The following is a 25,546-nucleotide window of genomic DNA, read 5'->3' on the forward strand; positions in this document are numbered from 1 at the left end:
TCAGGCTCACTGTCGTCTGAGTAAGAAGAGAAGGAGTCAATGGATCTGGCTGTGGTCCTGGTGCTCTGTCTCTCTTGTCTGCTTCTCCTCTCCCTCTGGAAACAGAACTCTGGGAAAGGGAAGCTCCCTCCAGGACCCACTCCTCTCCCAATTTTTGGATATGTCCTACAGTTAGATGTTAAGAACATCGGCAAATCCTTAAACAGTGTTAAGTGGGTTTTCTGCTTCTCCAGTGTCTTGCACACAGTAAATTAAGCCCGATTGTAAAACTAATAAGGCTTCCCTGGTGGCTCAGTGATTAAAAAGAATCTGCCTGCCAAGTAGGAGATCCAGGTTTGATCCCTGGGTTGGGAAGATCCCCTGGAGAAAGAAAACAACAACCCACTCCAGTATTCTTGCCCGGAAATCCTACATTTCGCTAGGGGCACACTGTCAAAATAGGTCAGTGTGAAGCAAATTACTTCCTGTGATTTTGACAATTTTCTTGCCTTTCAGCTATGTCATTACGGTAAGTAGAGGAAAACAATAATGTGTTTTGTGTGTGTTTAGCTCTTTATATCGGAGAAGGCAATGGCACGCCACTCCAGTACTCTTGCCTAGAAAATCCCATGGATGGAGGAGCCTGGTAGGCTGCAGTCCGTGGGGTCGCTAAAGGTCTGACATGACTGAGCGACTTCACTTTCACTTTCACACATTGGAGAAGGAAATGGCAACCCACTCCAGTGTTCTTGCCTGGAGAATCCCAGGCACGGGGGAACCTGGTGGGCTTCCGTCTATGGGGTCACACAGAGTCGGACACGACTGAAGTGACTTAGCAGCAGCAGCAGCTCTTTGTATGGTAGAATCAAAGTAACAAAGTATTAAAAGTTGGGAGTGTTGCTTCCCTTCTTTGTTACACAGGCATTTGCTGTGATTTGGGGCTGAAGATAAATGAAGTGAAATGTTTTGTGATTTGAGATTTTCTTCCAGAAGTCATATTCTATGTAAGCCATGTGTTTTGTTCAGATGAACAGGAAAACAGAACTTTTCTGAAAAAGGCCATTGTGCCTGATATATGGATTTGCCTTGGGATCAGGACGAGCATGAGTGATTGAAGGAAAAAGGTTGTCAGGATTTTGCAGGCAGATAGATGCCATCTATACCACTGGAAAAGAGTCTGATGCTGGGAGGGATTTGGGGTGGGAGGAGACGGGGACGACAGAGAATGAGATGGCTGGATGGCATCACCGACTCGATGGACATGAGTCTGAGTGAACTCCGGGAGTTGGTGATGGACAGGGAGGCCTGGCGTGCTGTGATTCATGGGGTCGCAAAGAGTCAGACATGACTGAGCGACTGAACTGACTGACACCTTGTGAATGTTGCAAGATGATGTTCTTCCACGCTGTATGTCCAGGCACTGCCTCTATGATGTTGTCTCTCTATGTTAGTAATACCAGTGGATCTCAAACTGGGCTGGAAATTATCCTGAATTTATTTTTAAAAATTACAGATTTCTAGTATTCATCACAGGGCTACAGAATCAGAATTCTAATGACTGCTGTCATTAGCTGATTCTGAAGCAGCCACTTGTGTGTTGGTCCAAAGGTGGGCCTTAATTATTGCTATGTTTCTCCTCAAGGATCAGAATGTGAATAAGAAGAGTTTCAGATTTGAATCCTGTATATATAGTAGCCCTGGGACACTGGACATGAAATAGAATTCCCTGACCTCAGTTTCCTTGTTTATAAGTGGGGCAAATAAACTTGTTGAAAGTGCTGATATGAGGATTAATCATAATCCATGTTCCAGTTACTTGGGCTGTGGCCCAGCATCTCAGGTCATCCATAAGTGGGAAGTGTAACAATCTCTATCATATTTATGGATTAAATTCAGAAATATTTTAGGCTATATGGCAGAATAAAAATATAATAGTTGGATAATACATTCTACATCAGGCACAATGTATTATCAAATATTGAGTTCTTTGCTATTACATGAATCTCCATTCCCATCTCTCAGAGGTCTACAGCCCTGTGTTCATTGTGTGCTTTGGCATGAAGCCCATTTTGTTCTTACATGGATATGAAGCAGTAAAGGAAGCTCTGATTGATGTGGGAGAGGAATTTTCTGGAAGAAGCAGTTTCCCAGGGCTTGAAAGAGCTACTAAGGTTGATGGTAGGTGTGTATTTGCACATATTCAGCACTGATAATGGGTAGGGGTGGACCATCTGTGAGCTTCCAAAGTGTCAGCTCACTCCTCCTTCCCTAGAACTTCCCTCCTAGTTTCTGCTTCCCCTCCTGGTAGGAATCATTTTCAGCATTGGAAGGAGATAGAAGGAGACCCGGCTCTTCACCCCCACAACCCTGCAGAATTTTGGGAGGGGGAAGAGGAGCATTGAGGACCATGTTCAAGGGGAAGCCCACTGCCTGGAGGAGTTGAGAAAAACCAATGGTGGGTGATTCTGTGCTCTGTAACTCTGACCTTAGCAGTCTTCTCTCTGTCTCCGTGGATGCCCTTGGCACCATTTTGGGGCAGCCACGTCTTTCCTGTGGGTGGTGGTTGTCAGTCTTCAGATGAAGTGGGGGAGGGTGTGAAGCACAGACAGCCAGGGAGCTTTTGTGTATCCGTGATTGTCATGTGTGTCACAGGATTGTCCTACAATGGTACACACCATGTGGGTATAAATGTGTTTTAATAATACTCTATCCTGAGGTTTGTATTCAATTCAGGAATCACAAAGGATAGTTTTGAGTCATTTCCTAAAAGAGTTAGAGAACAATGTCTTTTCTATAGCAACTGGACAGGGTGGGAATGACCCTTATGGGTCATGAAACAGTGATATTTATTTTCACTTAATTGAACAGTTTTTATATGTACAGCCTCACAGACATGTCTGAGAGTCACTTCAGGGTCCAGGCTTACATTTCTGGCAGATAGTAATGACATATAGGGGTTTTAATCATTTAGGTATATCTTATTGCAGTTCTAATTATGACTTCTCTGTAAATGCAGCACTTTTAAAAATAACTTTACTGTGTTTGCCTTTGGCAGTGAGCTTTTTCCATTATAATTTTCCTGTTTCTAGTTGTGGCCTTTCCCTTTTCCTTAGAAAAGTCTCTACTATTTCTTGTAAAGCTGGTTTGGTGGTGCTGAAATCGTTTAGCTTTTGCTTATCTGTGAAATTTTTGAGTCTTTATAAATCTGGTAGTGTATTCTCGGATGTGGGTTCTTTCTTTTCATCACATTAAAAAAACTGAGTGTATCATGCCACTTTCTTCTAGCCTGCAGAATTTCCGTTGAAAAGTCAGCTGTTAGTGCAATGAGATTGGTGTAAGATACAAGTACTAATACCAATCTTTGGAGAAGACAGAATTGATGATTTTATGAAGAGATTATGGGACTTGTCTCAGTAATCACAAATTTGATACAAGAGTTAGTACTTCAAGTCCACTTTTTTTTTTTTTAACCAAAGGGCATGCTGAGAGAAATTTCTTTTGTAATGTTGGAGTCTAAGGTAGTCATTAATCAAACTTGTTTCTCCTCTTATTTCTAAGTACATGAGAAACAATGCACTAGAAATCAAAATGGAATGGCCCATCTCCCACATCTACTATATTTGGAAATAACCATTATACTGTCATACACCTATTCCCAAGTATATACTGGGGATGACCATTCCCTTCTGCATGACCCTTCCAGTGTTGAAACATAAATAATGGGCTTTGTTGTTCAGTTGCTAAGACATGTCTGACTCTGCAATCCCAAGGACTATAGCATGCCAAGTTCCTATGTCTTCCACTGTCTTCCAGTTTCCTTGAATTCATGTCCATTAAGCTGGTGTTACTATCTAACCATCTCATCCTCTGCAACCCATTCTCTTTTGCCTTCAGTCTTTTCCATCATCAGGGTCTTTTCCAATGAGAATATTGGGAGGCTGATTCTATCTTTTTACCAATTAGATGAGTGATTAGTTTTTTCCAAGGCTGGAGCTACTGAGCTAACTGGAGAGAATGGTCTAAGGCAGGAGTTGGTAAACTTTTTCTGTATTATTCCAGAATGTAAGTATTTCAGAATTTGAAGCCTTTTGATGCTTTTTGTATGCTTTTGTACACTTCTGCTATTACAGCTTGGAAGCAGTCAAGGACATATTAAACAAACAAAAAGGGCTATATACAAGTCTTTATGGAAGCAGAAATTTAGATTGCATAGAATTCACATGTGTCACAAAATATTATTCTTCCTTGATTACTTTCCATTTAAAATGCTTAATCATTGTTTGTACAAAGGCTATATTTGTACATGAGTTGATATTTGTTAGTATGTAAGACTGTCTAAAAGAATGTTTTGCAATGCTCTGAGATTGATTTGTGGGATTTTTTTCTTTTTAGTTTATATAAAGAGCATTTTCCAGCACAGGGTCTGAAAGATTTACCCTTATCTATTTCTAAAACTTCAAAATTTAGTGCTTACATTTAGATGATGATCCATGCAGGTAATTTTTACTTATGATGCTGAGTAATGTTTATGCTTCCTTTATTTCTCTATGAAATATGCAATTATTTGAGCAACATTTGATGAAAATGCTGGATTTTGTATCTTTTCTTGGCATCTTAAAGGAAAATTTTATGTATTTCTTATATAAAAATATACAAGATAATAATAAAGGGTTGTAGGCGTTTTATATGATAACCTTAGGGGATGGAAGATTTCCCAAAGTTTGCATTAATTATTTTTTAAACATAAAACATTAAAAATATGTTCATATATATTTATATGTGAATTTGTATATTTACTTGCTTTTGCAATGTTGAGAAATAATCAATAAACAATCTGTCCTGGAGAAGACTCTTGAGAGTCCCTTGGACTGCAAGGAGATCCAACCAGTCCATTCAAAAGGAGATCGATCTTGGGTGTTCATTGGAAGGACTGATGCTAAAGCTGAAACTCCAGTACTTTGGCCACCTCATGTGAAGAGTTGACTCACTGGAAAAAACTGATGCTGGGAAGGATTGGGGGTGGGAGGAGAAGGGGACGACGGAGAATGAGATGGCTGGATGGCATGACCAACTCGATGGACATGAGTTTGAGTGAATTCCGGGAGTTGGTAATGGACAGGGAGGCCTGGCATGCTGTGATTCATGGGGTCGCAAAGAATCGGTCACGACTGAGCGACTAAACTGAACTGAACTGAAGAAGAATAGAAAAGAGTTTTATTTGAGCCAAACTGAGGACTATAGCCCAGAAGACAACCTCTCAGATAACTCTGAGGGAACTGCTCTGGAGAGGTATGGTTTATCCACACAGTTGTATACCTTGTCAGAACAAAGAACATCAGGAAGCCAGAGATACATTCTTATAAGGTTTCAAACAAACACTGATGTCATTAATGGTGAAATCTGCTTTGGCTATTAAAAAAAAATTTTTTTTTTTACAATTAAAAGTCAAAATACAGTAGCTATGGTTCAGACATCCTGGGAAATAACTATTTCCCAAACATCCTGAAAAATGATATTATGGATGTGATTTCAGATTAGATGCTGTGACCTAATGTAGAACTTAATACTCCTGTAATGCATTTTTGCTTCTGTACTTTGCTTGCTGCTTGTAAAACCAAAGTTACTCCATTTTAAGATAAGGTTGTTTTTAAGTAAAGATTCCTAAAATTGTTTTTGAAAAAATAAATAAATAAATAAAAGAGTTGTTGTGAATGTAGGCAAAATAATAGCCTTTTAATTCCTTTTAGATAGGAAGCAGAATTAAATTAGAAACTCATAGCCATGTAATTGTATTTGCCTATTTTTAAGCCTGTATCTTTGTCATAAATTATTTGACTTAAAAAAAAAATTATCAACATATGCACAGTGAGTTGGTATGGCCTTGACACCTAAGAGAGGAGCCTTCTCGTTGCAAGAGTTTCAACATTGGTGTCCCAGAAAGGAGGCACTTAATCTTTATTTTTAACATGACATTTTATATTTCTGTTTGAGTCACATTTTCTTTAGTAATTAATTAGCGTGTAAGTTTGATAGGCCACAAACAGGCAGTTTTATTTAACATAAAATTCAAGTTAAATCATGCATAAGCTAAAATGACTTCCCCATACCTTAATGTGTAAAAATTTTCTACAAATATTCATTTATTGATCTATCCATCTACTCATTCACACTTCCCTACTTCAGTAAGTATAGCTCAAAACAGTGATTTTTGTATATAGAAGAATATAGCAGTTATACTTAAGAGTTATCATTGATAGAATAGTATTATCTAATGGACAGCCTATACTGAAAATTTTCCAGTTTTCGTGGAATAAGCTTTGTACTTTTTTTTTTTTTTGCAAATCAATGTCCAGCCTGGAAACAAGCCTATAATTTGGTTATATTTTCCCTGTTCTCCATTTCTCTCCCATTATCAGTTCTCTTTGATCTGTTTGTTTGCTTTTAGTACCTTTAACTTTGTAGAGTTCAGTTTAGTAATCATGTAAGATATTCCTCAGGCTGGTTTTATGTGATTGCTTTCTGGACATAGATTCCAGTTACAACTTTAAGTATATGGGTGCTTTGTGTTTCCCACTGAAATTCACTGGGGAGGTGCAGGCACTTATGTCAGTTATCCCATTATTGGTTATATAGTGTTGTTCACAGAGAAGGCGATGGCACCCCACTCCAGTGTTCTTGCCTGGAGAATCCCAGGGACAGGGGAGCCTGGTGGGCTGCTGTCTATGGGGTTGCACAGAGTCGGACACGACTGAAATGACTAGCAGCAGCAGCAGCAGCAGTGTTGTTCACATGATAAAGTAGTATCTGCCAGATTACTCCATGACACAGGTCCTTTTTTGCACATTTAATTAATAAAAAATTGCATGGTACTGTATGGGTTTGTATCATGCTTCTCAGTCATTTAACCAATAGTTTTAGCATTAATAGATAAAACTTGCTTAAATTAATGATCCTATGTTGAATTGTTGTGAAATGATTATTCTAATTTTACCATCCTTCCTGTGTTTCAAATCTGGGATTAATCTGTAATGAAGTCTAACACTGTATTTTTAAATAAAGACAAACAATCTGCTTGGCAATGGTACAATAATATTTGTTATTGTATTTACTTTATTATCATTGAATAGGTTATTTTATATTAGATCAAATGCTTACTTATAAAAGCCATACAAATAGATAATTTGAGACATTTCAAACATAGTAGAGACATAATCCACATATGAAATGAGTGAAAATTGAAATGATAAAAAAAAAAAAAAAGCTAGTGGGGTCAGTGTCCAAATGTGGTGATAAGCAGATTGGATTCATAAGTTCTAGGACCCATGTACTGAGTATTTCAGATGCCTTTGAAGTCCACTTTAGCAGCATCATTGCCATTAGTCTTAAACTTATCCTTGTTTATTGCTTGTTCTGTCTGGTTGAAAATGCCACTGCCCTTCTTTCAACCCAAGATTAGTCACCTCTTGATCCTAAGATTGGACTAAATGATTTTCAGCAGTTCTTCTAGCTCTGTGATTTCTTCATAGGTTAGTTTATCTTCATCTGTTCCTTCCAGGGCACAGATACTTTAACATCACTGACTTCTGTGCTGCATGATGACAAAGAATTCCCCAACCCATAGGTATTTGACCCTGGCCTCTTCCTGGATGAGAATGGCAACTTTAGGAAGAGCAATTATTTCATGGTTTTCTCAGCAGGTAACACAAATTTATTTTCTTCATTACTTTAGGGATTCCTTGGTGGCTCAGAGGATAAAGTGTCTATCTGCAATTCGGGAGACCCAGGTTTGATCCCTGGGTCGGGAAGATCCCCTGGAGAATAAAATGGCAACCCACTCCAGTACTTTTGCCTAGAAAATTCCATGGATAGAGGAGCCTGGTGGGCTACAGTCTGTGGGGTCACCGAGTCGGACATGACTGAGTGACTTCACTTCACTTCAGAGGACAAGGAGCCTTTGGGCATCCTTTGGAGCTTCCATAGTACCCACTCTGGGCCTGGTCGAAATGCTCTTTGTCCATGATGAGGGACAGCAGTCTCAGTGCCCCTACACCTCCCCTTCCATGATACATCCTCATCATTGGGCTAGATTACTGGAGCTTTGGAGCAGTGACCCAGTTCTTTCAAATTCAGAAATAAAGTTTAAACTTCATTCTGAAAATATAAGAGAAGTGCATCTTAGACTGAAGAAATTGTGTTATAAAACTTTAAATTTTCAATGTTAACATAGATTCGATATACTTACAGCAGAGAACAAAGGCTTTGAAGAATGAAAAGAAAGATATTGGACCATCACACAAGGAACAAATACAACCAATGTATGAATATTTCTAGAAAAAGTTGATGGAAACTTGAAAATGTCAAATTTGAGTTATAATATACTTAATGAATTATGTGATATAGTGCTGATAACTCAGTAAATATATGCTGAAAGATGGATACCTGTTTAGATGTTAGATGGATAGCATGTGTATCTCCCCTTTGTCCACCTGTCTCTCTAGCGATCTGCCTTCAATCCACACATTCACACATTCATCAAAAAGTTACTGCATGGTCTCCTTCTTACAGAAACAGGGTGTTCAAGGAATTTGTACTCTCTATGTTTCTTATTCTCAGGAAAATGAATTTGTGTGGGAGAGGGCCTGGCATGCATCAGTTCAGTTCAGTTCAGTCACTCAGTCGTTTCCGACTCTCCGCGACCCCATGAATCACAGCACGCCAGGCCTCCCTGTCCATCACCAACTCCCGGAGTACACTCAAACTCATGTCCACAGAGTCGGTGATGCCATCCAGCCATCTCATTCTCCGTCATGGGGCTGTTTTTATTCCTGATCGCAATTTTGCAAAAATTTGAAATTGAAATCTGTTATTGACCCAAAGAACATTGACACCATCCCAGCTATTACTGGGATAGCTACTATGCCGCCTCCTTACCAGCTTTGCTTCATTCCTGTGTGAAGCATGTTAGATCATCCAGCTTCCTCAGTGATGTTGTCTTCAACTCCCTGTCCTCGGGGGCATCATTCAGCAGTGTTCTGTTAATATTTCCCGAGAATACATTCTCTGACCTCTTCTCATTCCCTGTACAGTTTCACCACAGAAACATATCAGCTATTCTTCATATCCTGCATTTGTATTAGTAATCACATATACTAATATGTGTCTAATATTAACTAGTACTATGTACATAGTATCATGTCAGTGCAAAGTAGAGCAAGATGATTAGTGTGTGCCACTGAGACCTATTTCTCCAGTGTATGTTTCTAATAAAAAGCAGAATTTGATGAGCCACTTCTCAGGTTTTCCTTCTTTTGTGCATATAGCAAGTAAGAAAGGAAAAAAAGGCAAAGATGTCATGCTGTTCCTTATAATGATATGCACAGAGAAGGACAGAGGGAATGAGAGCAGAAAATCTCCCTTGGATGCATGTTGTCTAGAGTTATTTGAGGTTTGGTTTTAAAAGTGAGAGATATTATTTTCAAGAGCAGCTTCATATGTGGGGAATGTTAAGATCAGTGATAGTGAGAATTCAGTTTAAAATAAGAAATAGTGAACCACAATTGAAAATCAAAACAGAAATCATTGAGATTATGTACAAGAAATTACCTTAACCAGTCTCCCTCCAAAAAGAGAGAGGACACAAATATCACAAGTTGTTATTTAAAGAGAGGCCATCTCTTTGATGCCATGGATATTGAAAACATAATGAAGGAAGTATTATGAACAGCTCTATGTCCACTGACTTGATAAATTAATTGAAATGGGTCAATTCCTTAAGTATGCAATCTGCTGAAACTCACCCATGAGGGTATAACATTAATAACCTGCCATAATAGGAAATTATAACTGAACTTTCCTTCCCTTAGTGGCCACATTGATTCAGGGCAGCACATGGATCAATTCTCTTTGTAAAAAAATCCAGAACCTAGTTGAAAGATTTCTCTGCCTTAGTAGATGTGAATCCAGTTACATCAAAGCCAGAAAGAACAACAGAAATACACGCTCGCCATAACTATCAACCTCTTCAGCTCAGTTCAGTTGCTCAGTCGTGTCTGACTCTTTGCAACCCCATGAACTGCAGCACGCCAGGCCTTCCCTGTCCATCACCAATTCCCGGAGTTTGCCCAAACTCATGTCCATTGAATCGGTGATGCCATCCGACCATCTCATCCTCTATCATCCCCTTCTCCTCTTGCCCTCAATCTTTCCCCGCATCAGGGTCTTTCTTATGAACCTCTGCAAAGTGCCATATAATTGAGCATGAACCTCCACCTGCATCCCCAGCTCCCAGATTCTCTCTGAGGAGCAAAGGAGTTGGCATTCACATCTAGCTTTCCATTCACAATTTTGGGGGCAGTTTCATGAGGAACTGGCTTCTGTGTTGATTGTTTTAGAACACTGACAGGACTCAGCATACTCTTGATAATGGGCAATGAACAGAATGGAAGAAGCAGGCTGGACTAGCCAGCAAATTTTAGAGACCTTCACAATCTTTGAATGAACTTATTGGTGAGGTTCTCCTGCATGATACTAGTCAACGAAGACAATGAGTGTGACTGTCTAAAGTCCAGAAAGCAATGCAGAATCAAGGAAAATGAAGTAACAGGAATTACATGATTTAAGTGAAAGGTAATTCAAAACAACAGTCATAAACATCATTACTGGGTTCATGAGAACAATTAAGAAATGAAGCAGAAATTTCAAGAAAAAGATAGACAATGTAAAGGCACCAAACAGGACATCATTAGAGGGTTCAGAACAGATTAGATTAGGCAAAAGAAATGATCAGTTAACTCAAATATATATCACTGGAAATTATTCAACCAGGAGAATGAGAAGAAAGAAGAAGGAAAAAGAAAAGTGAAGTGACCAATATATTAAGAGTAGAAGTCCTAGAAGGGGAAGAGAGAAAGGAAAAGAACTATAAAGCTTATTCAAAGTAACAATGGCAGAAAACTTCCTACATCTGAAAAGGAAGTGGATGGAAATATACTGGACTTATAAAAGAAACTCAAATAAAAAGAAATCTACACTGAGACACAATATAATCAAATTGTCAAAAGTAAATTATGAAAGAATTTTGAAAGCAGCAAGAGAAAGTGATTTGTCACAGATAAGGGTGCCCTTTTAATACTACCAGACGATTGCAGAACCCTTGCAGAAAAGAATGAGAAAATAGATTCAAAAAAATGAAAGAAAAAAACCCCCACCAACCCAGAACCTATACTCATCAATACTGTCTTTAAAAAAATGAGAGCTAAAACTTTCCCCCCAAAACAAAGCTGAGAACATTCCTCACCACTCAAACTGCTTTACAAGAAATGCTAAGGGTTGTTCTTCAATCTGCAATGAAAGCACCATAAATAACAACATGATAGTTTAAGGAGGAAAAGGACATTTTGTGAAGACCAAATATATAGAAAAATACAGAACAGTGTATTGCTGTGAGGTAGTGGTGTTATTTGCAAGTGATATCATTTTCCATATAGAAACTCCCAGACTCAACGAAATACTCTCAGAGCTAATCAATGAATTCAATAAAGTTGCAGGATATAAAATCAACAAAGGAAATAGTTGCATCTCTTTACACTAACAGTGAAATGTCTGACAGAGAAATAGGGAAAATTTCCTCATTCACAATAACATAAAAAACTATAACACACATAGGAATAAATTTAATGGTGGAAGTGGAAGATCTGTACAATCAGAAGTAAAAGACTTGGTTAAGAGAAAGTGAGGAAGACACAAACAAATGGCTATCTTGTGTTCATAGATCAGAAACATTAAAATTGTTAAAATATCCATAACTATCTGAAGCTGTCTCATTGCAGTCCCTATTAAAATTCCAATTACATTTTCCACAGAAATAGGGAGGCCATGCTAAAATTTGTATGCAACAAAAACAGCCTACATGAAGTATGCGTTTGAACAAGCCCTGGGAGTTGGTGGTGGATGGGAAGCCCAGTGTGCTGCAGTCCATGGGGTCACAAAGAGTCAGACATGACTGAGTGACTGAACTAACTAAAAAGAGCCTGAATAGCCAAAGCAATCCTGAGAAAGAACAAAGCCAGAGGCATTTTACTTCCTGATCTCAAACTATAGTATGAAGCTATTGGACTGGCAGAAAATATTATTAAAATGTTCATACCACCCAAAGCAATCTCTGGATTTAATGCAATCCCTACTAGGCTTCCCTGGTGGCTCAGATGGTAAAGTGTCTGCCTGCAATGTGGGACACATGGTGGATTCTATCCCTGGGCTGGGAAGATCCCCTGGAGAAGGAAATGGCAACCAACTCCAGTACTCTTGCCAGAAAATTCCATGGACGGAGGAGCCTGGTAGGCTACAGTTCATGGGGTTGCAAACAGTTGGACACAACTGAGAGACTTCACTTATCAAAATACCCTTGACATTTTTCACAAAACTGTAACAATCCTAAGATTCACGTAGAACTATGAAAGACCATGAATTGCCAAAACAGTCTTGAGAATAAAGACTAAAGCCAGAGGTATCACCCTCCCAGACTTCAAACCATACTACAAGGCTACACTAATCAAAATAGCAGGGTCCTGGTGTAAGCACAGACAGAGAAATGGAGCAGAATAGAGAACTCAGAAATAAACTCAAGCACGTATGGTGAGTTAATCTATGACAAAGGAGGCAAGAGTTTATGAAAGTGAAAAGAGAGTCTCTTCAATAAGTGGTGCTGGGAAAACATGGTGCTACATGTAAAAAATGAAATTAAAACATTTACTCACACCATAAACAAAAGAAATCTCAAATGGATGAAAGACCTCAATGTAAGATCAGAAACCATGAAACTCCTAGAAGGAAACATAGAACACTCTTTGACATGAATTGTATCAATAATTTCTTTTGGATTGGTCTCTTAAGGCAAAAGAAATAAAAGCAAAAATAAACAAATGGAACTTAATTAAAATTAAAAACTTTGTACAGCAGAGGAAGTCAACAGAAAGACAACCTTTAGAGTAAGAGAAAATATTTAAAAATAATACATTTAATGGGGTTAATATCCAAAATACATAAACAACTCATACAACTCAATGTCAAGCAAGCAACTCTATTAAAAACGGCAGAAAATATGAATAGACTTTTTTAAGAAAGACATATTGATGACTACCAGGCACATGAAAAGATGTTCAACATTGCTAATCATCAGAAAAATGCAAATCAAAACCACAGAAATCACCTCACACCTCAGAATGGCTGTCACCAAAAGGCCACAAATAACAAACATTGGAGAGGATGAGGAGAAAAGAGAACTCTTGTACACTGTTGGTGGCAATGTAAGTTGGTGCAGACACTGTAGAAAACAATGAGTTGTCTCAAAAAACTAAAAGTAGAACTACCATATGATCCAGCAATTCCACTCTTGGGTGTATATCCAAGGAAAATGAAAACACTAATTCAAAGAGATACCTCTACTTCAGTGTTCATAGCAGCACTACTTACAAGTCAAGGTATTGAGTCAATTCCTAGGCAGGTTGATAAGAAGTCCAGGGGTCCCCAAGGAGAGAGGGATCTGGAATTCTCAAGGAGGAGGAAAGGACAAACTTTTTTTCCTCTACATTCCTTCAGTTCAGTTCAGTCAGTCATGTCCTACTCTTTGTGACCCCGTGAATCACAGCACTCCAGGCCTCCCTGTCCATCACCAACTCCCGGAGTTCACTCAAACTCACCTCCATCGAGTCAGTGATGCCATCTAGCCATCTCATTCTCCATCGTCCCCTTCTCCTCCCGCTCCCAATCCCTCCCAGCATCAGAGTCTTTTCCAGTGAGTCAACTCTTCGCATCAGGCAGCCAAAGTATTGGAGTTTCAGCTTTAGTATCAGTCCTTCCAATGAACATCCAGGACTGATCTCCTTCAGAATGGACTGGTTGGATCTCCTTGCAGTCCAAGGGACTCTCAAGAGTCTCCTCCAACACCACAGTTCAAAAGCATCAATTCTTCAGCAATTATATGACAATAATGTATCCTGCTTGAGAACAATTTCTGGAAAAAAACCTTCTGGCTAATCCTGTTATCTTAAAATATAAATTATGGGAGTGGGTCTAGTAAGGTCTTTACAACCTCTGGACATTCTTTTGATTCACTATAATAACTAATTAAAAGTATATAACTCCATTGCTAACACTAGTGATGGGGCAGTCTTTCTGCCCCCTTCTGATGTCTATGTCAGAAGCTTTCTCTGTCTCTTTTATACTTTAATATAACTTCATTACACAAAAGCTCTGAGCAATCAAGGCTGGTCTCTGGCCCCAGATTGAATTCTTTTCCTCTGGAGGCCAAGAATCCCAGTGTCTTTTGTGGTTCAGCTACAGCCTTTCAGTATGGAAGCAAGCCAAGTGTCCATCAACAGACAAATGGATAAAGAAGATGTGATACAAACACAGTGGAATATTGCTCAGTCATAAAAAGAATGCAATTCTGTCAACTGAAGCAAAGTAAATGTTCCTAGAGAATATTATGCTTACTGAAATAAGAGAAAAATACTGTATAATATCACTTATATGTGAAATTTAAAAAATAGTACAAATGAATATATATACAAAGCAGAAACAGACTCAGAGATATAGAAAACAAACTGCTGCTACTGTTACTGCTAAGTCACTTCAGTCGTGTCTGACTCTGTGTGACCCCATAGACGGAAGCCCACCAGGCTCCCCCATCCCTGGGATTCTCCAGGCAAGAACACTGGAGTGGGTTGCCATTTCCTTCTCCAATGTGTGAAAGTGAAAAGTGAAAGTGAAGTCCCTCAGTCGTGTCCGACCCTTAGCGACCCCACGGACTGCAGCCTACCAGGCTCCTCCATTCATGGGATTTTCTAGGCAAGAGTACTGGAGTGGCTTGCCATTGCCTTCTCCGAGAAAACAAACTACTGGTTGCCAAAGAGGAGAAGGAAGAGGAGTGGCAAGTTAGGGATATGACATTAAGAGATACTAACTACTCTGTATAAACTTGATAAGCAATAAGACTGTATTGTAAAGCACAGGCAGTTGTGGCAATGATCTTTTAATACCATTCAATGGAACATAATTTGTAAAAATATTGAATCACTATGTTGTGAACCTGAAAAATATAATATTGGAAATAACTATATGCTTCAACTAAAAATAAATTCTATTAGAGAATAATCCAAATCCACAATTCTAGTCAGCCTGAAGTTTGTATTACTTTATGATAGTGGAGAGCTTAATGCTGATGCTCTCCTGATCATTTGGACAGCAACAAGAATGCTACTGATGTGTGATGTCACTGAACTGGGAGTTGGAAAACTAGGATTCCAACTCAAAGCCTTGTACTAATGCAGTGACGACAACTTATCCGCTGTCACTAAATTGCTGATCGGAAGAAAGAAAGATTGGACTAACTGATCTCAGAGATTCCTTCAATCTTTAAATTATCTTTGACTCTTTCACTCTATAAAAAGCAGTGAGCTTTAACAGAAGGAAAATGGATCAAAGCAGACACACTCATCTCTCAAGGAATAAAAGGGCAGCTCTAAAGAAAGTGACAAAATTGATTTCATCCACAATAATTTGTTCAGTTCTTTTAGAATTTAGAACTACGTAAGTTAGGCAGTGAATTGCTGCTTCTCTTTGTTGTAAATAAGAGCTACTCTGAGTGTTAGACTCAATCAAGTTTACAGGTTACAAAACTAAACTTTTCTGACACCCATTTTAGTCAACTGGTGCAGTAATTATTAACCAAATAAATATATTTGGACATTTACTGATGGGGATGAGTCACAAAATATTGAATCAAGGTTCATACTCAGTATGTGGTGACCTTGCTGAACTGAATGTTTGCTTGTGGGGAAACAGTGGCTGACTTTATTTTTCTGGGCTCCAAAATCACTGCAGATGGTGATTGCAGCCATGAAATTAAAAGAAAATATCCACATCTAAATGGATTAGGTGGATAGGCAGGTGTGAGGGGAGACACCAAGAGCAAAAGAGTGGTGATGGAGCATCTGTGGTTTCTGAATAATAAGTAAATTATTACTAGGAATTTGAAACATCTGCCTCAGGGTTACAAAATAATCCTAAATCAAGATACAGAGTTGTTTTAATAGAGCTAAAATAATATGGTTAGGTCCAAGAAAGTACCAAAAAGGAACATAATCATAATTGTCTTACCAGGAAGCAATGTTTATTTAGTCAGAATGCTGTTAGAGTGAATATTCTAACAGCCATAAATTGTGATGTAAATATATTTGGGAAATGGACTAAGGGGATTTGTGTGTGTGTTTGTGTGTGTGAATGTGTGATTTTGTATGAGTGGGGGATGGAGGTGTAAATTCTCAACTTTCATTCTGGGACATCAAATTATTGTTTTAAAATTTGCAAGTTAAAAATAGAAACAAAGAGATATTATTTAGAAATAGGACATGAATTTCAAAAGAAACTGCTAAAATGCTCCAAGTGGTGGCATTTGGCAATAGGAGGATAAAGTGAATACCATCGTAAATTGTTCATGCAAAATACACAAATACAATAACACACATATAAGTTAAATTTTAACCTGTATTATTTTGATATAAAATTAATATTTTATTCTTGTTTGTTTTTTGAAGGACACTATTTTAAAATTAATTAATTTATTTTAATTGGAGGCTTATTACTTTACAATATTGTGGTGGTTTTTGCCATACATTGACATGAATCAGCCATGGTTGTACATGAGTCCCCCATTGCGAACCTCCCTCACACCTCCCTCCCCATTCCATCCCTCTGGATTGTCCCAGTGCACCAGCTTTGAGTGCACTGTTTCATGCTTCGAACTTGAACTTGTGATCTATTTCACATATAGTAATATACATATTTCAATGCTGTTCTCTAAAATCTTCCCACCCTCATCTTCTCCCACAGAGTCCAAAAGTCTGTTCTTTATATCTGTGTCTCTTTTGCTGTCTTGCATATAGGGTCGTCATTACCATCTTTCTAAATTCCATATATATGCATTAATATACTGTATTGGTGTTTTTCTTTCTGACTTACTTCATTCTGTATAATAGGCTCCAGTTTCATCCACCTCATTAAGAGACGCCCGGCTCCCGGCGGCGCAGACGCGAGAGACGCCCGGCTCCCGGCGGCGCAGACGCGAGAGACGCCCGGCTCCCGGCGGCGCAGACGCGAGAGACGCCCGGCTCCCGGCGGCGCAGACGCGAGAGACGCCCGGCTCCCGGCGGCGCAGACGCGAGAGACGCCCGGCTCCCGGCGGCGCAGACGCGAGAGACGCCCGGCTCCCGGCGGCGCAGACGCGAGAGACGCCCGGCTCCCGGCGGCGCAGACGCGAGAGACGCCCGGCTCCCGGCGGCGCAGACGCGAGAGACGCCCGGCTCCCGGCGGCGCAGACGCGAGAGACGCCCGGCTCCCGGCGCAACCGACCACGTGCAGAATCGTGGCTGAGAGGAGCTGCCCCGCACCCAGGGTTAGGGTTGTGGCCGAGAGGAGCTGTACCACGTCCAGGAGGCGGTGGCTGCTTGGGCACCGGAGGGCCGAGAGGAGCTGATCCACATTCAAAGCAGGAGGGGCGGCCTTGAGGAGATACCCCTCGTCCACGGTAAGGTACAGCGGCTGCGCCTTGCTGGAGCAGCTGGGAAGAGGTACTCCACGATCAAGTGGAATATAAGAATCCAGTGTTCTGGGGAGGAAGGAACAAGATGGCGGAGGGATAAGACGGCGAGACCACTTTCTTCCCCACAAATTCATCAAAAGAACATTTGAATGCGGAGTAAAGTCCACAAAACAACATCTGAATACTGGCAGAGGACATCTGGCTCCCAGAAAAGCAGCCATTGTCTTCTAAAGGAAAGAGAAGAAATCAAGCTCCACCCACCAGAACACTGACACATGCCTCCCTAACCAGGGAACCCGGACAAGTCACCCGTCCAACCCCACACACAGCGAAGAAACTACATAATAAAGAGAACTCCACAAACTGCAAGAAGAGGGAAAGGCCACCCCAAGCAAAGCAATATAAGCAAGATGAAGAGGCAGAGAAATACCCAGCAAGTAAAGGAACAAGATAATTGCCCTCCAACACAAACAAAAGAAGAAGATATAGGGAATCTACCTGATAAAGAATTTCAAATTTTGATGGTGAAAATGATTCAAAATCTTGAAAGCAAAATGGAGTTACAGATAAATAACCTGGAGAAAAGGATTGAGAAGATGGAAGAAAGATTTAATAAGGACTTAGAAGAAATAAAAAAGAGTCAATATACAATGACTAATGCAATAGATGAGATCAGAAACACTCTGGAGGGAACAAACAATAGAATAACAGAGGCAGAAGACAGGATTAGCAAACTAGAAGATAAAATTGTAGAAATAAATGAAACAGAGAGGAAAAAAGAAAAACAAATTAAAAGAAATGAGGACAAGATTAGAGACCTCTGGGACAATGTTAAACGCTCCAACATTCGAATCATAGGAGTCCCAGAAGAAGAAGACAAAAAGAAAGACCATGAGAGAATACTTGAGGAGATAATAGTTGAAAACTTCCCTAAAATAGGGAAAGAAATAATCACCCAAGTCCAAGAAACCCAGAGAGTCCCCAACAGGATAAACCCAAGGCGAAATACTCCAAGACACATATTAATCAAATTAACAAAGATCAAACACAAAGAACAAATATTAAAAGCAGCAAGGGAAAAGCAGCAAATAACACATAAGGGGATTCCCATAAGGATAACAGCTGATCTTTCAACAGAAACTCTTCAGGCCAGAAGGGAGTGGCAAGACATACTTAAAGTGATGAAAGAAAATACCCTACAGCCCAGATTATTATACCCAGCAAGGATCTCATTCAAATATGAAGGAGAAATCAAAAGCTTTACAGACAAGCAAAAGCTGAGGGAATTCAGCATCACCAAACCAGCTCTCCAACAAATGCTAAAGGATCTTCTCTAGACAGGAAACACAGAAAGAGTGTATAAACTTGAACCCAAAGTAATAAAGAAAATGGATACGGGATCATACTTATCAATAATTACCTTAAACGTAAATGGGTTGAAATTTTCAAAAAGGCTAGGAAACAATTCTCATAGCCATCAATAGTTCAGTGTTGAGTTCATGAATAGTTTTTAAAGTTTGGGACAAACTGTAGTATTTGCTATTTAAAGTACTATTTGTAATTGGCATATTACGATGTAACATTGTTCTTCATTTCCAACTTAAAACGCCTAAAAATGCCTAACAGGTTTTTAGATTTGTGAATTTTAGTTGAAATGTATTTTACGATGTTACTAAACCTGCAGAAATATTGAAATGTTTCAGAGAACTTATTCACTGTACATTTAATTTATTTTATTTATAAAAGTTATGAATTGTAGAAAGTTTTACTTGTTGGGTCAATTGCTTGTTGCTTCAAATGCTTGTTGCATTTGAAGTGCTAGTTACAAGAAAATCAAATACCTTCAATGTATAAATGCTATTAAGTTTTTAAAGGACTCTGGAGTATAAGTAAGTTTGTTTAAAGAAATTTAGTCTATTCAACCTGAATCAGCTCTGTCAAACATTAATTAAAAGCCTCATTTAAAAAATAAATAAATAAATAAATAATGGTGGTGGGAGGGAGGGTTGGGAAGCTGGCTGGAGGTGGAGGTGGTGAAGTTTATAAATCTAATTAAAAATGAAGTTGCATTTCCATTTTCCAAATCCACCCATCCACCAGCGTACTGTGTCACTAGACATTATGTACGATTTTACTTTGCGACAGAAACCATTACATTTAAAAATTCATTACAGCAAGGTGAGTTAGACACATGATGGATGCAGCTTTAATTCTGCCATATATTATTACAGTTAAAATGTAAATGATGAAAAATATTTTGTGCTTATCAGCATTTATGTGGAAATGTGTTTTACAGTGATATATGATGTTATATTTCTATTATTGTGATAAAAAAAAAGCAATACAAAAAGACGAAGTGTTTATTAAAACATGAAAAAAAAAAGAAATAAATGGTTTTGCAGCACTGAAGAGATTATAGAAAGTAAATAAGCTAGATCAGACCTGTTTTATGTAGTGATTTTATAGTTTATTTTAATTATTTCAGTTGTAAAATATTGTTATACTGTTAATTAGTTCTGATTGTTCATATTAAACTATTGTAATGCAAAAAAATAAATAAATAAATAAAATTAAAAAAAAAAAACTGATTCAAATGTATTCTTTTTAATAACTGAGTAATATTCCATTGTGTATATGTGACACAACTTTCTTACCCATTAGTCTGTCAATGTAATTTTTTGACTTTATATTCTGTTTATATTTGAAACATTCCATCATTTTTCTTTATTTTATCATGTATCCTAATACAGAGATATGTATAGATATATCTTAAGCCAGGCTTGTAAGAGACTTACATGTGTCTGTACTATGGACATTACCTCTCTATGTTTAGGTTCGTTTCTGGTCTTGTAGTTTATGTGTATAATGATGTTGAAAGTGAAAGAAAGTGTTAGTCATTCAGTCGTGTCCCTTTGCAACCCCATGGGCTGTAGCCCACCATGCTCCTCTGTCCATAGAATTTTCCAGGCAGGAATGCTAGAGTGAGTAGCACTATTTCCTGTTCCATGGCATCTTCCCAAACCAGGGATAGAACCCAGGTTTCCTACATTGCAGGCAGATTCTTTAACATCTGAACCACTAGGGAAGTCCATAATGCTGTTCGGACACCTTCATAATGCCTCATGTATCCTTGAATTGGTATGGAATATGGTGTGCATTTTCCTCTTTCTCCATCCTTCTTACTTATCTCTTATCAGCTAAGGTCCAGGAAGAGATTGACCATGTCATTGGCAGACACTGGAGCCCCTGCATGGAGGACAGAAGCCACATGCCTTACACGGATGCTGTGATCCATGAGATCGAGAGATATGTTGATCTGGTCCCCACCAGTCTTCCCCATGCAGTGACCCATGACATTAAATTCAGAAACTACCTCATCCCCAAGGTAAGACTGGTTTCTCTTATACTGACCTCATTGGTTTTGTAGTTCCTATTTACAGAGTATGGGTGCAACCCTCGAAGAACACAAGGTGAGAGAAGTAAAAATAGTCTTGTGTGTGGTGGCTTGATGGGTTGAGTGTTGTTTCCAGTTTAATCTGTAAAGCTTTGTAACAGATTTTGACAGGTAGCAGTACAATACTTTCACATTTTTTGTTTCTTTTATATTTTTTGTCTAACTATAGCTGTCCACATTTCCAACTGTTAATATCAATTTGTCCATTTACCAACATACTCTGCAGGGATTTTCTTTTAGAATGGAGACATTTTAGATCAGTTTAGAAAGACTGAATATCATGATATGAAAATGATATAGTCTCCCTGTTTTAAAGGGCTTTCTGTAATGTTTTTCAATAATTTATTTCAGGCATTGGCTTGAATATTTTGGGGATAATTTTCCTAAGGTGATTATTGTAGTTATACATTTTTAAAATGCCTTTTCCATTTTTTTGTGTGTAATATCAAAATATAATTGATTTTGTCTTTTTTATGACCTGGAGATCCAACCAGTCCATTCTAAAGGAGATCAATCCTGGGTGTTCACTGGAAGGACTGATGCTGAGGCTGAAACTCCAATACTTTGGCCACCTCATGCGACGAGTTGACTCACTGGAAAAGACTCTGATGCTGTGGGGGATTGGGGGCGGGAGGAAAAGGGGACAACAGAGAATGAGATGGCTGGATGGCATCACTGACTCGATGGAGGTGAGTCTGTATGAACTCCGGGAGTTGGTGATGGACAGGGAGGCCTGGCATGCTGTGATTCATGGGGTCGCAAAGAGTCGGACACGACTGAGCGACTGAACTAATATAGCAAACTTGCTAAATTTAAAATCATTTCTGAAAATTTCCCTCTAGTTAATTGCAATTTCTATATACATTATCCTGCTATCTAGGTTAATATCTTTGTATCATCCTTGATTTATTTCTTATCTGAAGGAGAATTGAGATTAACATCTCACTATTGCTAATGATATTTTATGTATATTTTGTTAGTTTTTTTAAAAAAGTCAAATTAGGAAAGTTTGCCTGGTGGCCTAGTGGTAAAATAATCCTCTTACAAGTACAGGAAATGAAGGAGACACCAGTTCAATCTCTGGGTCAGAAAGCTCCACTGGAGAAGGAAATGGCAACCCACTCCAGTATTCTCACCTGGAAAACCCTGCCAGAGCAGCCTGGTGGGCTACAGTCTATGGGGACAAAAAGTGTTGGACGTGACTGAGAAGGATCATGGACAGCATATATTTGGTAGACCATACCAGGTTGTTTTAGTTAATGCAGAATTCAGGTTAAATCATTGATAAGCCAGAATGATTTCACTATATTGCAATATGTGAAAATTTCTTCCATTAATAACCACTTATGTATCCATATCCAGCTATCCATCAAAACATCCTTACTTCAGTATCAGTTCAGTTCAGTTCAGTCGCTCAGTCGTGTCTGACTCTTTGCAACACATGATCACAGCACACCAGGCCTCTCTGTCCATCACCAACTCCCGGAGTTCACTCAAACTTATGTCCATCGAGTCGGTGATGCCATCCAGCCATCTCATTCTCTGTCGTCCCCGTCTCCTCCTGCCCCCAAACCCTCCCAGCATCAGAGTCTTTTCCAGTGAGTCAATTCATCACATGAGGTGGCCAAAGTATTGGAGTTTCAGCTTTAGCATCAGTCCTTCCAATGAACACCCAGGATCAATCTCCTTTAGAATGGACTGGTTGGATCTCCTTGCAGTCCAAGGGACTCTCAAGAGTCTTCTCGAGCACCACAGTTCAAAAGCATCAATTCTTCGGCCATCAGCTATGCATGCCTCAATAACAGTGATTATTGTATACAGAGGAACAATAGTACGTGTACACAGAGGTTATCACTGAAACTGATACTATCTAATACACTGGCTATACTTAAAATATCTCAATTTTCTTAGAATAACTTTTCTAGTTTCTTTTCTGTCACAAATGAGGTGAGGGTCCATACTGTCACTTATTCCATTATTATTCATTATGTAGTGCTGTTCACATGATAATGTAGTATTTGCCAGATTGCTCCAGAGCAGAGGTCCTTTTTTTACATTTAATACACCAAAATCTATTGCATGGTACATTAGGGCTTTGGGAGTATAGTGTTTCTTAATCATTTACCCAACAGTTTTAGCTTTGTTAGCAAAATTTTTTTAACTGATGATACTAACTTGATTGATATGAAATGATTTTCCTAGTTTTATCATTCTTCCTGTGTTTCAAATCTAGGATTAATCTGTGATGATGTCTACTGTATTTTTGTTTTCTTAAATAATTTTATTTATTTACAAATTTATTTTTGGCTGTTCTGGGTCTTTGTTGCTACACATGGGCTTTTCTCTAGTTGTGGTGAGTGGGGGTTAATCTTCATTGCAGTGCACAGGCTTCCTATTTTGCATGACTTTTCCTGTTGTGGAGCATGTGCTCTAGGGCACAAGGGCTTTACTAGTTGTGGCAATTTGGCTCAACAGTTGTGGATCCCAGGTTCTAGAGCACAGGTTCAGTAGTTCGGTGCCTTCGCTTATCTGCTCCACAGCATATGGGATCTTCTTGGACAAGGATTGAACCTGTGTCTCCTGCATTGGCAAGTGGATTCTTTACCAATGAGCTACCAGGGAAGCCCTACCATATATTTTTAAATAAAGACAGACTGTCTGCATGGCAATGGACACTAATATTTGTTATCATACTTATTCTTATTATCACAGAAAATAATACATCCATTTATAAAAACACTGTGAACAGGTAACTCTAGAAATTCTATTTCAATAGAGACTTACATTTTAAACCATAACTCAAACATGAGATAAGTGAAAATTGAAATGATAAAGCACTTGGTGGGAACAGACACTAATATCCAAATATGGTGATTAGCAGATTAAGGTCTGACACCCTAGGACCCAGATACCAAGGTTTTCAGATGCTGTTGAAGTTTGCTTTAGCAGCATCACTGCCACTAGTCTTAAACTTATCCTTGTTAATTGCTTGTTCTGTATGCCTCAAAATACCACTGCCCTTCTTTGGACTGAAGATTCCTCATTATTGATCCTTAGAATGGACTAAACAGTTTGCAGCATTTCTTTTAGCTTCGTGACTTCTCCATAGTTTAGTTTATTTTCATCTGTTCTTTCCAGGGTACAGATATATTAACATCACTGACTTCTGTGCTACATGATGAAAAAGAATTCCCTAACCCTGAGATATTTGATCCTGGCTACTTCCTGGATGAGAGTGGCAACTTTAGAAAGAGTGACTTTGCTTTCTCTACAGGTGATAATTTTCCCCCCTCTAATCCTTTAGAGGACAAGATACCTTATAAGGATCAGTTGGGAGTTACATAGTAATCCTATGGGGCTGGTAGAAATGCTTTGTCCACGATGAGGGACAGCAATCCCAATGCCCACGCATTTTCCCTCCCCATGAGACATCGTCATTATTGGGCTAGATTACTGGAGCTTTGGAGAGGTAACCCAGTTACTTCAAATTTAGAAATAAAACTTGAGTTGGAAACTGAAAATGTAAGAGAACCATATCTTAGCCAAAAAGAACCATGTGTTATAAAATCTCAAAGTGTGTTGGAAGTTGAGGAAGAGTAGGTATACTTAGAGCAGAGAACAGAGGCTGCGAAGAATGAAAAGAAACATGTGGGACTACTAGATTAGGATCAGAAAAAGCAGCCAGTATATGTGACTTTCTAGAAAAAGATAGACAGAAACTTGAAAATATATTGCAGTTATAATATGTGAATAAAGAAGTGTTTGGAATACTCAGTAAATATTTATTGAAAGAATAATATTTGATGTCAGGTGGATAGTGTATGTGGCTACCCTTTGTCCATCAGTCTCCCTAGTCATCCTGCTTTCCATCCATCCATTCAAACATTCGTCAAATGGGTAGTACATAATCTCTTTCTGGCAGCCAGAAAGACAGAGTTCAAGGAATATGTACTCTCTGCGTTTGTTATTTTCAGGAAAACGTGTTTGTTTGGGAAAGGGCCTGGCCCGCGTGGAGCTGTTTTTATTCCTGATCACAATTTTACAAAAATTTACCTTGAAATCTGTAGTTGATCCAAAAGACCCTGACACCACCCCAGTTGTCAATGTGTTAGCTTCTGTGCCACCTCCTTACCAGCTCTGTTTCAGTCCTATGTGAGGAATGTTAGATCATCTGGCTTCTTCAGTGATGTCTTCAACTCCCTTTCATCTGTGGCTTCATTCACCTGCTTCCCCTCATCTTTCCGGAGAGTGCCTGCTCTGACCTCTCTTCATTCATTGTGCAATTTCACTGCAGATATGTATCTGCTGTTCTTCATACTCTGTAACGTCTGTATTGGCTACCAGATAATGCACATAATTATCTGATGTTGAATAGTTCCACATGCATAGGACTATATACTCCATCAAAATAAAACAAGATGATTCCTCTCTGTACAACACAGAGCTCTTTCTGCTATGCCTGTTCCTAATAAAATACATAACTTGGTAAGCCAGTACCAAGCTTTCCTTCTTTT

At 38.9% G+C, this 25,546-nt stretch overlaps 1 pseudogene; it reads left to right on the top strand.

Moving 5' to 3' along the window:
* Positions 1–39: 39 nt before the first annotated feature.
* On the top strand, positions 40–25,188 carry LOC129555153 (cytochrome P450 2C18-like; annotated as a pseudogene).
* Positions 25,189–25,546: the final 358 nt, after the last annotated feature.

This window comes from Moschus berezovskii, chromosome 12 (assembly GCF_049115385.1).
Source record: "Moschus berezovskii isolate FMDL1 chromosome 12, NW_MosBer_1.0, whole genome shotgun sequence".
In the NCBI taxonomy this organism is placed as follows: Eukaryota; Metazoa; Chordata; class Mammalia; order Artiodactyla; family Moschidae; genus Moschus; species Moschus berezovskii.